Genomic DNA, 15,037 nt, shown 5'->3' with positions numbered 1-15,037 from the left:
ATCAGCATCCTGGCACTAACCCCCGTCAGCATCCTGGCACTAACCCCCGACAGCCCCCTGGCACTAACCCCCGTCAGCCCCCTGGCACTAACCCCCGTCAGCATCCTGGCACTAACCCCCATCAGCATCCTGGCACTAACCCCCGTCAGCCCCCTGGCACTAACCCCCGTCAGCCCCCTGGCACTAACCCACGTCAGCCCCCTGGCACTAACCCCCGTCAGCCCCCTGGCACTAAGCCCCGTCAGCATCCTGGCACTAACCCCCATCAGCATCCTGGCACTAACCCCCCTCAGCATCCTGGCACTAACCCCCATCAGCCCCCTGGCACGAACCCCCGTCAGCCCCTGGCACTAACCCCCATCAGCATCCTGGCACTAACCCCCATCAGCATCCTGGCACTAACCCCCGTCAACATCCTGGCACTAACCCCCGTCAGCCCCCTGGCACTAACCCCCGTCAGCCCCCTGGCACTAACCCCCGTCAGCAACCTTGCACTAACCCCCATCAGCCCCCTGGCACTAACCCCCGTCAGCATCCTGGCACTAACGCCCGTCAGCCCCCTGGCGCTAACCCCCGTCAGCCCCCTGGCTCTAACCCCCGTCAGCCCCCTGGCACTAACCCCCGTCAGCCCCCTGGCACTAACCCCCGTCAGACCCCTGGCACTAACCCCCGTCAGCATCCTGGCACTAACCCCCGTCAGCATCCTGGCACTAACCCCCGTCAGCATCCTGGCACTAACCCCCGTCAGCATCCTGGCACTAACCCCCGTCAGACCCCTGGCACTAACCCCCGTCAGCATCCTGGCACCAACGCCCGTCAGCATTACGGCACTTAACCCCGTCAGTATCCTGGCACTAACCCCCGTCAGCATCCTGGCACTAACCCCCCTCAGCATCCTGGCACTAACCCCCGTCAGCATCCTGCCACTAACCCCCGTCAGCACCCTGGCACTCACCCCCCGCAGCACCCTGGCACTAAGCCCCGTCAGCATACTGGCATTAACCCCCGTCAGCATCCTGGCACTAACCCCCGTCAGCCCCCTGGCACTAACCCCCCTCAGCATCCTGGCACTAACCCTCTTCAGCATCCTGGCACTAACCCCCGTCAGCATCCTGGCACTAACCCCCGTCAGCCCCCTGGCACTCACCCCCCTCAGCATCCTGGCACTAACCCCCATCAGCATCCTGGCACTAACCCCCGTCAGCATCCTGGCACTAACCCCCGTCAGCATCCTGGCACTAACCTCCATCAGCCCCCTGGCACTAACCCCCGTCAGCATCCTGGCACTAACCCCCGTCAGCATCCTGGCACTAACCCCCCTCAGCATCCTGGCACTAACCCCCCTCAGCATCCTGGCACTAACCCCCGTCAACATCCTGGCACTAACCCCCGTCAGCCCGCTGGCACTAACCCCCGTCAGCATCCTGGCACTAACCCCCCTCAGCATCCTGGCACTAACCCCCGTCAGCCCCCTGGCACTAACCCCCGTTAGCATCCTGGCACTAACCCCCGTCAGCACCTGGCACTAACCCCCGTCAGCATCCCGGCACTAACCGCCATCAGCCCCCTGGCACTAACCCCCGTCAGCATCCCGACACAAACCCCCGTCAGCATCCCGGCACTAACCGCCGTCAGCATCCTGGCACTAACCCCCGTCAGCCCCCTGGCACTAACACCCGTCAGCATCCCGGCACTAACCCCCGTCAGCCCCCTGGCACTAACCCCCGTCAGCCCCCTGGCACTAACCCCCGTCAGCATCCCGGCACGAACCGCCATCAGCCCCCTGGCACTAACCCCCATCAGCCCCCTGGCACTAACCCCCGTCAGCCCCCTGGCACTATCCCCCGTCAGCATCCCGGCACTAACCGCCGTCAGCATCCCGGCACTAACTCCCGTCAGCATCCTGGCACTAACCCCCGTCAGCCCCCTGGCACTAACCCCCGTCAGCCCCCTGGCACTAACCCCCGTCAGCATCGTGGCACTAACCGCCGTCAGACCCCTGGCACTAACCCCCGTCAGCATCCTGGCACTAACCCCCGTCAGCATCCTGGCACTAACCCCCGTCAGCATCCTGGCACTAACCCCCGTCAGCATCCTGGCACTAACCCCCGTCAGCCCCCGGCACTAACCCCCGTCAGCATCCTGGCACTAACCCCCATCAGCATCCCGGCACTAACCCCGGTCAGCCCGCTGGCACTAACCCCCGTCAGCCCCCTGGCACTAACCCCCGTCAGCATCCCGGCACTAACCCCCGTCAGCATCCCGGCACTAATCCCCATCAGCATCCTGGCACTAACCCCCGTCAGCCCCGTGGCACTAACCCCCGTCAGCATCCTGGCACTAACCCCCGTCAGCATCCCGGCACTAACCCCCGTCAGCATCCCGGCACTAACCCCCGTCAGCCCCCTGGCACTAACCCCCGTCAGCATCCTGGCACTAACCCCCATCAGCATCCTGGCACTAACCCCCGTCAGCCCACTGGCACTAACCCCCGTCAGCCCACTGGCACTAACCCCCGTCAGCCCCCTGGCATTAACCCCCGTCAGGCCCCTGGCACTAACCCCCGTCAGCATCCTGGCACGAACCCCCGTCAGCATCCTGGCACTAACCCCCGTCAGCATCCTGGCACTAACCCCCGTCAGCCCCCTGGCACTCACCCCCCTCAGCATCCTTGCACTAACCCCCATCAGCATCCTGGCACTAACCCCCGTCAGCATCCTGGCACTAACCCCCGTCAGCATCCTGGCACTAACCTCCATCAGCCCCCTGGCACTAACCCCCGTCAGCATCCTGGCACTAACCCCCGTCAGCATCCTGGCACTAACCCCCCTCAGCATCCTGGCACTAACCCCCCTCAGCATCCTGGCACTAACAACCCTCAGCATCCTGGCACTAACCCCCGTCAGCATCCTGGCACTAACCCCCGTCAGCCCCCTGGCACTAACCCCCGTCAGCATCCTGGCACTAACCCCCCTCAGCATCCTGGCACTAACCCCCGTCAGCCCCCTGGCACTAACCCCCGTTAGCATCCTGGCACTAACCCCCGTCAGCACCTGGCAGTAACCCCCGTCAGCATCCCGGCACTAACCGCCATCAGCCCCCTGGCACTAACCCCCGTCACCATCCCGGCACAAACCCCCGTCAGCATCCCGGCACTAACCGCCGTCAGCATCCTGGCACTAACCCCCGTCAGCCCCCTGGCACTAACACCCGTCAGCATCCCGGCACTAACCCCCGTCAGCCCCCTGGCACTAACCCCCGTCAGCCCCCTGGCACTAACCCCCGTCAGTATCCCGGCACTAACCGCCATCAGCCCCCTGGCACTAACCCCCATCAGCCCCCTGGCACTAACCCCCGTCAGCCCCCTGGCACTATCCCCCGTCAGCATCCCGGCACTAACCGCCGTCAGCATCCCGGCACTAACTCCCGTCAGCATCCTGGCACTAACCCCCGTCAGCCCCCTGGCACTAACCCCCGTCAGCCCCCTGGCACTAACCCCCGTCAGCATCGTGGCACTAACCGCCGTCAGACCCCTGGCACTAACCCCCGTCAGCATCCTGGAACTAACCCCCGTCAGCATCCTGGCACTAACCCCCGTCAGCATCCTGGCACTAACCCCCGTCAGCATCCTGGCACTAACCCCCGTCAGCCGCCTGGCACTAACCCCCGTCAGCATCCTGGCACTAACCCCCATCAGCATCCTGGCACTAACCCCCGTCAGCCCCCGGCACTAACCCCCGTCAGCATCCTGGCACTAACCCCCATCAGCATCCCGGCACTAACCCCGGTCAGCCCGCTGGCACTAACCCCCGTCAGCCCCCTGGCACTAACCCCCGTCAGCATCCCGGCACTAACCCCCGTCAGCATCCCGGCACTAACCCCCGTCAGCATCCTGGCACTAACCCCCGTCAGCAGCCTGGCACTAAACCCCGTCAGCATCCTGGCACTAACCCCCGTCAGCATCCTGGCACTAACCCCCGTCAGCATCCTGGCACTAACCCCCCTCAGCATCCTGGCACTAACCCCCCTCAGCATCCTGGCACTAACCCCCCTCAGCATCCTGGCACTAACCCCCGTCAACATCCTGGCACTAACCCCCGTCAGCCCGCTGGCACTAACCCCCGTCAGCATCCTGGCACTAACCCCCCTCAGCATCCTGGCACTAACCCCCGTCAGCCCCCTGGCACTAACCCCCGTTAGCATCCTGGCACTAACCCCCGTCAGCACCTGGCACTAACCCCCGTCAGCATCCCGGCACTAACCGCCATCAGCCCCCTGGCACTAACCCCCGTCAGCATCCCGACACAAACCCCCGTCAGCATCCCGACACAAACCCCCGTCAGCATCCCGGCACTAACCGCCGTCAGCATCCTGGCACTAACCCCCGTCAGCCCCCTGGCACTAACACCCGTCAGCATCCCGGCACTAACCCCCGTCAGCCCCCTGGCACTAACCCCCGTCAGCCCCCTGGCACTAACCCCCGTCAGCATCCCGGCACGAACCGCCATCAGCCCCCTGGCACTAACCCCCATCAGCCCCCTGGCACTAACCCCCGTCAGCCCCCTGGCACTATCCCCCGACAGCATCCCGGCACTAACCGCCGTCAGCATCCCGGCACTAACTCCCGTCAGCATCCTGGCACTAACCCCCGTCAGCCCCCTGGCACTAACCCCCGTCAGCCCCCTGGCACTAACCCCCGTCAGCATCGTGGCACTAACCGTCGTCAGACCCCTGGCACTAACCCGCGTCAGCATCCTGGCACTAACCCCCGTCAGCATCCTGGCACTAACCCCCGTCAGCATCCTGGCACTAACCCCCGTCAGCATCCTGGCTCTAACCCCCGTCAGCCCCCGGCACTAACCCCCGTCAGCATCCTGGCACTAACCCCCATCAGCATCCCGGCACTAACCCCCCTCAGCATCCTGGCACTAACCCCCCTCAGCATCCTGGCACTAACCCCCCTCAGCATCCTGGCACTAACCCCCGTCAGCATCCTGGCACTAACCCCCGTCAGCCCCCTGGCACTAACCCCCGTCAGCATCCTGGCACTAACCCCCCTCAGCATCCTGGCACTAACCCCCGTCAGCCCCCTGGCACTAACCCCCGTTAGCATCCTGGCACTAACCCCCGTCAGCACCTGGCACTAACCCCCGTCAGCATCCCGGCACTAACCGCCATCAGCCCCCTGGCACTAACCCCCGTCAGCATCCCGGCACAAACCCCCGTCAGCATCCCGGCACTAACCGCCGTCAGCATCCTGGCACTAACCCCCGTCAGCCCCCTGGCACTAACACCCGTCAGCATCCCGGCACTAACCCCCGTCAGCCCCCTGGCACTAACCCCCGTCAGCCCCCTGGCACTAACCCCCGTCAGTATCCCGGCACTAACCGCCATCAGCCCCCTGGCACTAACCCTCATCAGCCCCCTGGCACTAACCCCCGTCAGCCCCCTGGCACTATCCCCCGTCAGCATCCCGGCACTAACCGCCGTCAGCATCCCGGCACGAACTCCCGTCAGCATCCTGGCACTAACCCCCGTCAGCCCCCTGGCACTAACCCCCATCAGCCCCCTGGCACTAACCCCCGTCAGCATCGTGGCACTAACCGCCGTCAGACCCCTGGCACTAACCCCCGTCAGCATCCTGGCACTAACCCCCGTCAGCATCCTGGCACTAACCCCCGTCAGCATCCTGGCACTAACCCCCGTCAGCATCCTGGCACTAACCCCCGTCAGCCGCCTGGCACTAACCCCCGTCAGCATCCTGGCACTAACCCCCATCAGCATCCTGGCACTAACCCCCGTCAGCCCCCGGCACTAACCCCCGTCAGCATCCTGGCACTAACCCCCATCAGCATCCCGGCACTAACCCCCGTCAGCCCCCTGGCACTCACCCCCCTCAGCATCCTTGCACTAACCCCCATCAGCATCCTGGCACTAACCCCCGTCAGCATCCTGGCACTAACCCCCGTCAGCATCCTGGCACTAACCTCCATCAGCCCCCTGGCACTAACCCCCGTCAGCATCCTGGCACTAACCCCCGTCAGCATCCTGGCACTAACCGCCGTCAGCATCCTGGCACTAACCCCCCTCAGCATCCTGGCACTAACCCCGCTCAGCATCCTGGCACTAACCCCCCTCAGCATCCTGGCACTAACCCCCGTCAGCATCCTGGCACTAACCACCGTCAGCCCCCTGGCACTAACCCCCGTCAGCATCCTGGCACTAACCCCCCTCAGCATCCTGGCACTAACCCCCGTCAGCCCCCTGGCACTAACCCCCGTTAGCATCCTGGCACTAACCCCCGTCAGCACCTGGCACTAACCCCCGTCAGCATCCCGGCACTAACCGCCATCAGCCCCCTGGCACTAACCCCCGTCAGCATCCCGGCACAAACCCCCGTCAGCATCCCGGCACTAACCGCCGTCAGCATCCTGGCACTAACCCCCGTCAGCCCCCTGGCACTAACACCCGTCAGCATCCCGGCACTAATCCCCGTCAGCCCCCTGGCACTAACCCCCGTCAGCCCCCTGGCACTAACCCCCGTCAGTATCCCGGCACTAACCGCCATCAGCCCCCTGGCACTAACCCCCAACAGCGCCCTGGCACTAACCCCCGTCAGCCCCCTGGCACTAGCCCCCGTCAGCATCCCGGCACTAACCGCCGTCAGCATCCCGGCACTAACTCCCGTCAGCATCCTGGCACTAACCCCCGTCAGCCCCCTGGCACTAACCCCCGTCAGCCCCCTGGCACTAACCCCCGTCAGCATTGTGGCACTAACCGCCGTCAGACCCCTGGCACTAACCCCCGTCAGCATCCTGGCACTAACCCCCGTCAGCATCCTGGCACTAACCCCCGTCAGCATCCTGGCACTAACCCCCGTCAGCATCCTGGCACTAACCCCCGTCAGCCGCCTGGCACTAACCCCCGTCAGCATCCTGGCACTAACCCCCATCAGCATCCTGGCACTAACCCCCGTCAGCCCCCGGCACTAACCCCCGTCAGCATCCTGGCACTAACCCCCATCAGCATCCCGGCACTAACCCCGGTCAGCCCGCTGGCACTAACCCCCGTCAGCCCCCTGGCACTAACCCCCGTCAGCATCCCGGCACTAACCCCCGTCAACATCCCGGCACTAACCCCCTTCAGCATCCTGGCACTAACCCCCGTCAGCCCCCTGGCACTAAACCCCGTCAGCATCCTGGCACTAACCCCCGTCAGCATCCTGGCACTAACCCCCGTCAGCATCCTGGCACTAACCCCCCTCAGCATCCTGGCACTAACCCCCCTCAGCATCCTGGCACTAACCCGCCTCAGCATCCTGGCACTAACCCCCGTCAACATCCTGGCACTAACCCCCGTCAGCCCGCTGGCACTAAGCCCCGTCAGCATCCTGGCACCAACCCCCCTCAGCATCCTGGCACTAACCCCCGTCAGCCCCCTGGCACTAACCCCCGTTAGCATCCTGGCACTAACCCCCGTCAGCACCTGGCACTAACCCCCGTCAGCATCCCGGCACTAACCGCCATCAGCCCCCTGGCACTAACCCCCGTCAGCATCCCGACACAAACCCCCGTCAGCATCCCGGCACTAACCGCCGTCAGCATCCTGGCACTAACCCCCGTCAGCCCCCTGGCACTAACACCCGTCAGCATCCCGGCACTAACCCCCGTCAGCCCCCTGGCACTAAGCCCCGTCAGCCCCCTGGCACTAACCCCCGTCAGCATCCTGGCACTAACCCCCGTCAGCATCCTGGCACTCACCCCCCTCAGCATCCTGGCACTAACCCCCCTCAGCATCCTGGCACTAACCCCCCTCAGCATCCTGGCACTAACCCCCGTCAACATCCTGGCACTAACCCCCGTCAGCCCGCTGGCACTAACCCCCGTCAGCATCCTGGCACTAACCCCCCTCAGCATCCTGGCACTAACCCCCGTCAGCCCCCTGGCACTAACCCCCGTTAGCATCCTGGCACTAACCCCCGTCAGCACCTGGCACTATCCCCCGTCAGCATCCCGGCACTAACCGCCATCAGCCCCCTGGCACTAACCCCCGTCAGCATCCCGACACAAACCCCCGTCAGCATCCCGGCACTAACCCCCGTCAGCATCCCGGCACTAACCGCCATCAGCCCCCTGGCACTAACCCCCGTCAGCATCCCGACACAAACCCCCGTCAGCATCCCGGCACTAACCGCCGTCAGCATCCTGGCACTAACCCCCGTCAGCCCCCTGGCACTAACACCCGTCAGCATCCCGGCACTAACCGCCATCAGCCCCCTGGCACTAACCCCCGTCAGCATCCCGACACAAACCCCCGTCAGCATCCCGGCACTAACCGCCGTCAGCATCCTGGCACTAACCCCCGTCAGCCCCCTGGCACTAACACCCGTCAGCATCCCGGCACTAACCCCCGTCAGCCCCCTGGCACTAAGCCCCGTCAGCCCCCTGGCACTAACCCCCGTCAGCATCCTGGCACTAACCCCCGTCAGCATCCTGGCACTCACCCCCCTCAGCATCCTGGCACTAACCCCCCTCAGCATCCTGGCACTAACCCCCCTCAGCATCCTGGCACTAACCCCCGTCAACATCCTGGCACTAACCCCCGTCAGCCCGCTGGCACTAACCCCCGTCAGCATCCTGGCACTAACCCCCCTCAGCATCCTGGCACTAACCCCCGTCAGCCCCCTGGCACTAACCCCCGTTAGCATCCTGGCACTAACCCCCGTCAGCACCTGGCACTATCCCCCGTCAGCATCCCGGCACTAACCGCCATCAGCCCCCTGGCACTAACCCCCGTCAGCATCCCGACACAAACCCCCGTCAGCATCCCGGCACTAACCCCCGTCAGCATCCCGGCACTAACCGCCATCAGCCCCCTGGCACTAACCCCCGTCAGCATCCCGACACAAACCCCCGTCAGCATCCCGGCACTAACCGCCGTCAGCATCCTGGCACTAACCCCCGTCAGCCCCCTGGCACTAACACCCGTCAGCATCCCGGCACTAACCCTCGTCAGCCCCCTGGCACTAACCCACGTCAGCCCCCTGGCACTAACCCCCGTCAGTATCCCGGCACTAACCGCCATCAGCCCCCTGGCACTAACCCCCAACAGCCCCCTGGCACTAACCCCCGTCAGCCCCCTGGCACTATCCCCCGTCAGCATCCCGGCACTAACCGCCGTCAGCATCCCGGCACTAACTCCCGTCAGCATCCTGGCACTAACCCCCGTCAGCCCCCTGGCACTAACCCCCGTCAGCCCCCTGGCACTAACCCCCGTCAGCATCGTGGCACTAACCGCCGTCAGACCCCTGGCACTAACCCCCGTCAGCATCCTGGCACTAACCCCCGTCAGCATCCTGGCACTAACCCCCGTCAGCATCCTGGCACTAACCCCCGTCAGCATCCTGGCACTAACCCCCGTCAGCCGCCTGGCACTAACCCCCGTCAGCATCCTGGCACTAACCCCCATCAGCATCCTGGCACTAACCCCCGTCAGCCCCCGGCACTAACCCCCGTCAGCATCCTGGCACTAACCCCCATCAGCATCCCGGCACTAACCCCGGTCAGCCCGCTGGCACTAACCCCCGTCAGCCCCCTGGCACTAACCCCCGTCAGCATCCCGGCACTAACCCCCGTCAGCATCCCGGCACTAACCCCCGTCAGCATCCTGGCACTAACCCCCGTCAGCCCCCTGGCACTAAACCCCGTCAGCATCCTGGCACTAACCCCCGTCAGCATCCTGGCACTAACCCCCGTCAGCATCCTGGCACTAACCCCCCTCAGCATCCTGGCACTAACCCCCCTCAGCATCCTGGCACTAACCCCCCTCAGCATCCTGGCACTAACCCCCGTCAACATCCTGGCACTAACCCCCGTCAGCCCGCTGGCACTAACCCCCGTCAGCATCCTGGCACTAACCCCCCTCAGCATCCTGGCACTAACCCCCGTCAGCCCCCTGGCACTAACCCCCGTTAGCATCCTGGCACTAACCCCCGTCAGCACCTGGCACTAACCCCCGTCAGCATCCCGGCACTAACCGCCATCAGCCCCCTGGCACTAACCCCCGTCAGCATCCCGACACAAACCCCCGTCAGCATCCCGGCACTAACCGCCGTCAGCATCCTGGCACTAACCCCCGTCAGCCCCCTGGCACTAACACCCGTCAGCATCCCGGCACTAACCCCCGTCAGCCCCCTGGCACTAAGCCCCGTCAGCCCCCTGGCACTAACCCCCGTCAGCATCCTGGCACTAACCCCCGTCAGCATCCTGGCACTCACCCCCCTCAGCATCCTGGCACTAACCCCCCTCAGCATCCTGGCACTAACCCCCCTCAGCATCCTGGCACTAACCCCCGTCAACATCCTGGCACTAACCCCCGTCAGCCCGCTGGCACTAACCCCCGTCAGCATCCTGGCACTAACCCCCCTCAGCATCCTGGCACTAACCCCCGTCAGCCCCCTGGCACTAACCCCCGTTAGCATCCTGGCACTAACCCCCGTCAGCACCTGGCACTAACCCCCGTCAGCATCCCGGCACTAACCGCCATCAGCCCCCTGACACTAACCCCCGTCAGCATCCCGACACAAACCCCCGTCAGCATCCCGGCACTAACCGCCGTCAGCATCCTGGCACTAACCCCCGTCAGCCCCCTGGCACTAACACCCGTCAGCATCCCGGCACTAACCCCCGTCAGCCCCCTGGCACTAACCCCCGTCAGCCCCCTGGCACTAACCCCCGTCAGCATCCCGGCACGAACCGCCATCAGCCCCCTGGAACTAACCCACATCAGCCCCCTGGCACTAACCCCCGTCAGCCCCCTGGCACTATCCCCCGTCAGCATCCCGGCACTAACCGCCGTCATCATCCCGGCACTAACTCCCGTCAGCATCCTGGCACTAACCCCCGTCAGCCCCCTGGCACTAACCCCCGTCAGCCCCCTGGCACTAACCCCCGTCAGCATCGTGGCACTAACCGCCGTCAGACCCCTGGCACTAACCCCCGTCAGCATCCTGGCACTAACCCCCGTCAGCATCCTGGCACTAACCCCCGTCAGCATCCTGGCACTAACCCCCATCAGCATCCTGGCACTAACCCCCGTCAGCCCCCGGCACTAACCCCCGTCAGCATCCTGGCACTAACCCCCATCAGCATCCCGTCACTAACCCCGGTCAGCCCGCTGGCACTAACCCCCGTCAGCCCCCTGGCACTAACCCCCGTCAGCATCCCGGCACTAACCCCCGTCAGCATCCCGGCACTAACCCCCATCAGCATCCTGGCACTAACCCCCGTCAGCCCCGTGGCACTAACCCCCGTCAGCATCCTGGCACTAACCCCCGTTAGCATCCTGGCACTAACCCCCGTCAGCACCTGGCACTATCCCCCGTCAGCATCCCGGCACTAACCGCCATCAGCCCCCTGGCACTAACCCCCGTCAGCATCCCGACACAAACCCCCGTCAGCATCCCGGCACTAACCCCCGTCAGCATCCCGGCACTAACCGCCATCAGCCCCCTGGCACTAACCCCCGTCAGCATCCCGACACAAACCCCCGTCAGCATCCCGGCACTAACCGCCGTCAGCATCCTGGCACTAACCCCCGTCAGCCCCCTGGCACTAACACCCGTCAGCATCCCGGCACTAACCCTCGTCAGCCCCCTGGCACTAACCCACGTCAGCCCCCTGGCACTAACCCCCGTCAGTATCCCGGCACTAACCGCCATCAGCCCCCTGGCACTAACCCCCAACAGCCCCCTGGCACTAACCCCCGTCAGCCCCCTGGCACTATCCCCCGTCAGCATCCCGGCACTAACCGCCGTCAGCATCCCGGCACTAACTCCCGTCAGCATCCTGGCACTAACCCCCGTCAGCCCCCTGGCACTAACCCCCGTCAGCCCCCTGGCACTAACCCCCGTCAGCATCGTGGCACTAACCGCCGTCAGACCCCTGGCACTAACCCCCGTCAGCATCCTGGCACTAACCCCCGTCAGCATCCTGGCACTAACCCCCGTCAGCATCCTGGCACTAACCCCCGTCAGCATCCTGGCACTAACCCCCGTCAGCCGCCTGGCACTAACCCCCGTCAGCATCCTGGCACTAACCCCCATCAGCATCCTGGCACTAACCCCCGTCAGCCCCCGGCACTAACCCCCGTCAGCATCCTGGCACTAACCCCCATCAGCATCCCGGCACTAACCCCGGTCAGCCCGCTGGCACTAACCCCCGTCAGCCCCCTGGCACTAACCCCCGTCAGCATCCCGGCACTAACCCCCGTCAGCATCCCGGCACTAACCCCCGTCAGCATCCTGGCACTAACCCCCGTCATCCCCCTGGCACTAAACCCCGTCAGCATCCTGGCACTAACCCCCGTCAGCATCCTGGCACTAACCCCCGTCAGCATCCTGGCACTAACCCCCCTCAGCATCCTGGCACTAACCCCCCTCAGCATCCTGGCACTAACCCCCCTCAGCATCCTGGCACTAACCCCCGTCAACATCCTGGCACTAACCCCCGTCAGCCCGCTGGCACTAACCCCCGTCAGCATCCTGGCACTAACCCCCCTCAGCATCCTGGCACTAACCCCCGTCAGCCCCCTGGCACTAACCCCCGTTAGCATCCTGGCACTAACCCCCGTCAGCACCTGGCACTAACCCCCGTCAGCATCCCGGCACTAACCGCCATCAGCCCCCTGGCACTAACCCCCGTCAGCATCCCGACACAAACCCCCGTCAGCATCCCGGCACTAACCGCCGTCAGCATCCTGGCACTAACCCCCGTCAGCCCCCTGGCACTAACACCCGTCAGCATCCCGGCACTAACCCCCGTCAGCCCCCTGGCACTAAGCCCCGTCAGCCCCCTGGCACTAACCCCCGTCAGCATCCTGGCACTAACCCCCGTCAGCATCCTGGCACTCACCCCCCTCAGCATCCTGGCACTAACCCCCCTCAGCATCCTGGCACTAACCCCCCTCAGCATCCTGGCACTAACCCCCGTCAACATCCTGGCACTAACCCCCGTCAGCCCGCTGGCACTAACCCCCGTCAGCATCCTGGCACTAACCCCCCTCAGCATCCTGGCACTAACCCCCGTCAGCCCCCTGGCACTAACCCCCGTTAGCATCCTGGCACTAACCCCCGTCAGCACCTGGCACTAACCCCCGTCAGCATCCCGGCACTAACCGCCATCAGCCCCCTGACACTAACCCCCGTCAGCATCCCGACACAAACCCCCGTCAGCATCCCGGCACTAACCGCCGTCAGCATCCTGGCACTAACCCCCGTCAGCCCCCTGGCACTAACACCCGTCAGCATCCCGGCACTAACCCCCGTCAGCCCCCTGGCACTAACCCCCGTCAGCCCCCTGGCACTAACCCCCGTCAGCATCCCGGCACGAACCGCCATCAGCCCCCTGGAACTAACCCCCATCAGCCCCCTGGCACTAACCCCCGTCAGCCCCCTGGCACTATCCCCCGTCAGCATCCCGGCACTAACCGCCGTCATCATCCCGGCACTAACTCCCGTCAGCATCCTGGCACTAACCCCCGTCAGCCCCCTGGCACTAACCCCCGTCAGCCCCCTGGCACTAACCCCCGTCAGCATCGTGGCACTAACCGCCGTCAGACCCCTGGCACTAACCCCCGTCAGCATCCTGGCACTAACCCCCGTCAGCATCCTGGCACTAACCCCCGTCAGCATCCTGGCACTAACCCCCATCAGCATCCTGGCACTAACCCCCGTCAGCCCCCGGCACTAACCCCCGTCAGCATCCTGGCACTAACCCCCATCAGCATCCCGGCACTAACCCCGGTCAGCCCGCTGGCACTAACCCCCGTCAGCCCCCTGGCACTAACCCCCGTCAGCATCCCGGCACTAACCCCCGTCAGCATCCCGGCACTAACCCCCATCAGCATCCTGGCACTAACCCCCGTCAGCCCCGTGGCACTAACCCCCGTCAGCATCCTGGCACTAACCCCCGTCAGCATCCCGGCACTAACCCCCGTCAGCATCCCGGCACTAACCCCCGTCAGCCCCCTGGCACTAACCCCCGTCAGCATCCTGGCACTAACCCCCATCAGCATCCTGGCACTAACCCCCGTCAGCCCACTGGCACTAACCCCCGTCAGCCCCCTGGCATTAACCCCCGTCAGGCCCCTGGCACTAACCCCCGTCAGCATCCTGGCACGAACCCCCGTCAGCATCCTGGCACTAACCCCCGTCAGCATCCTGGCACTAACCCCCGGATGCCCCCTGGCACTCACCCCCCTCAGCATCCTGGCACTAACCCCCGTCAGCATCCTGGCACTAACCCCCGTCAGCATCCTGGCACTAACCTCCATCAGCCCCCTGGCACTAACCCCCGTCAGCATCCTGGCACTAACCCCCGTCAGCATCCTGGCACTAACCCCCCTCAGCATCCTGGCACTAACCCCCCTCAGCATCCTGGCACTAACCCCCCTCAGCATCCTGGCACTAACCCCCGTCAGCATCCTGGCACTAACCCCCGTCAGCCCCCTGGCACTAACCCCCGTCAGCATCCTGGCACTAACCCCCCTCAGCATCCTGGCACTAACCCCCGTCAGCCCCCTGGCACTAACCCCAGTTAGCATCCTGGCACTAACCCCCGTCAGCACCTGGCACTAACCCCCGTCAGCATCCCGGCACTAACCGCCATCAGCCCCCTGGCACTAACCCCCGTCAGCATCCCGGCACAAACCCCCGTCAGCATCCCGGCACTAACCGCCGTCAGCATCCTGGCACTAACCCCCGTCAGCCCCCTGGCACTAACACCCGTCAGCATCCCGGCACTAACCCCCGTCAGCCCCCTGGCACTAACCCCCGTCAGCCCCCTGGCACTAACCCCCGTCAGTATCCCGGCACTAACCGCCATCAGCCCCCTGGGACTAACCCCCATCAGCCCCCTGGCACTAACCCCCTTCAGCCCCCTGGCACTATCCCCCGTCAGCATCCCGGCACTAACCGCCGTCAGCATCCCGGCACTAACTCCCGTCAGCATCCTGGCACTAACCCCCGTCAGCCCCCTGG

This window comes from Scyliorhinus torazame, chromosome 7 (genome assembly GCF_047496885.1).
Source record: "Scyliorhinus torazame isolate Kashiwa2021f chromosome 7, sScyTor2.1, whole genome shotgun sequence".
Classification (NCBI taxonomy): Eukaryota; Metazoa; Chordata; class Chondrichthyes; order Carcharhiniformes; family Scyliorhinidae; genus Scyliorhinus; species Scyliorhinus torazame.
Note: the sequence above shows the minus strand (reverse complement) of the source record.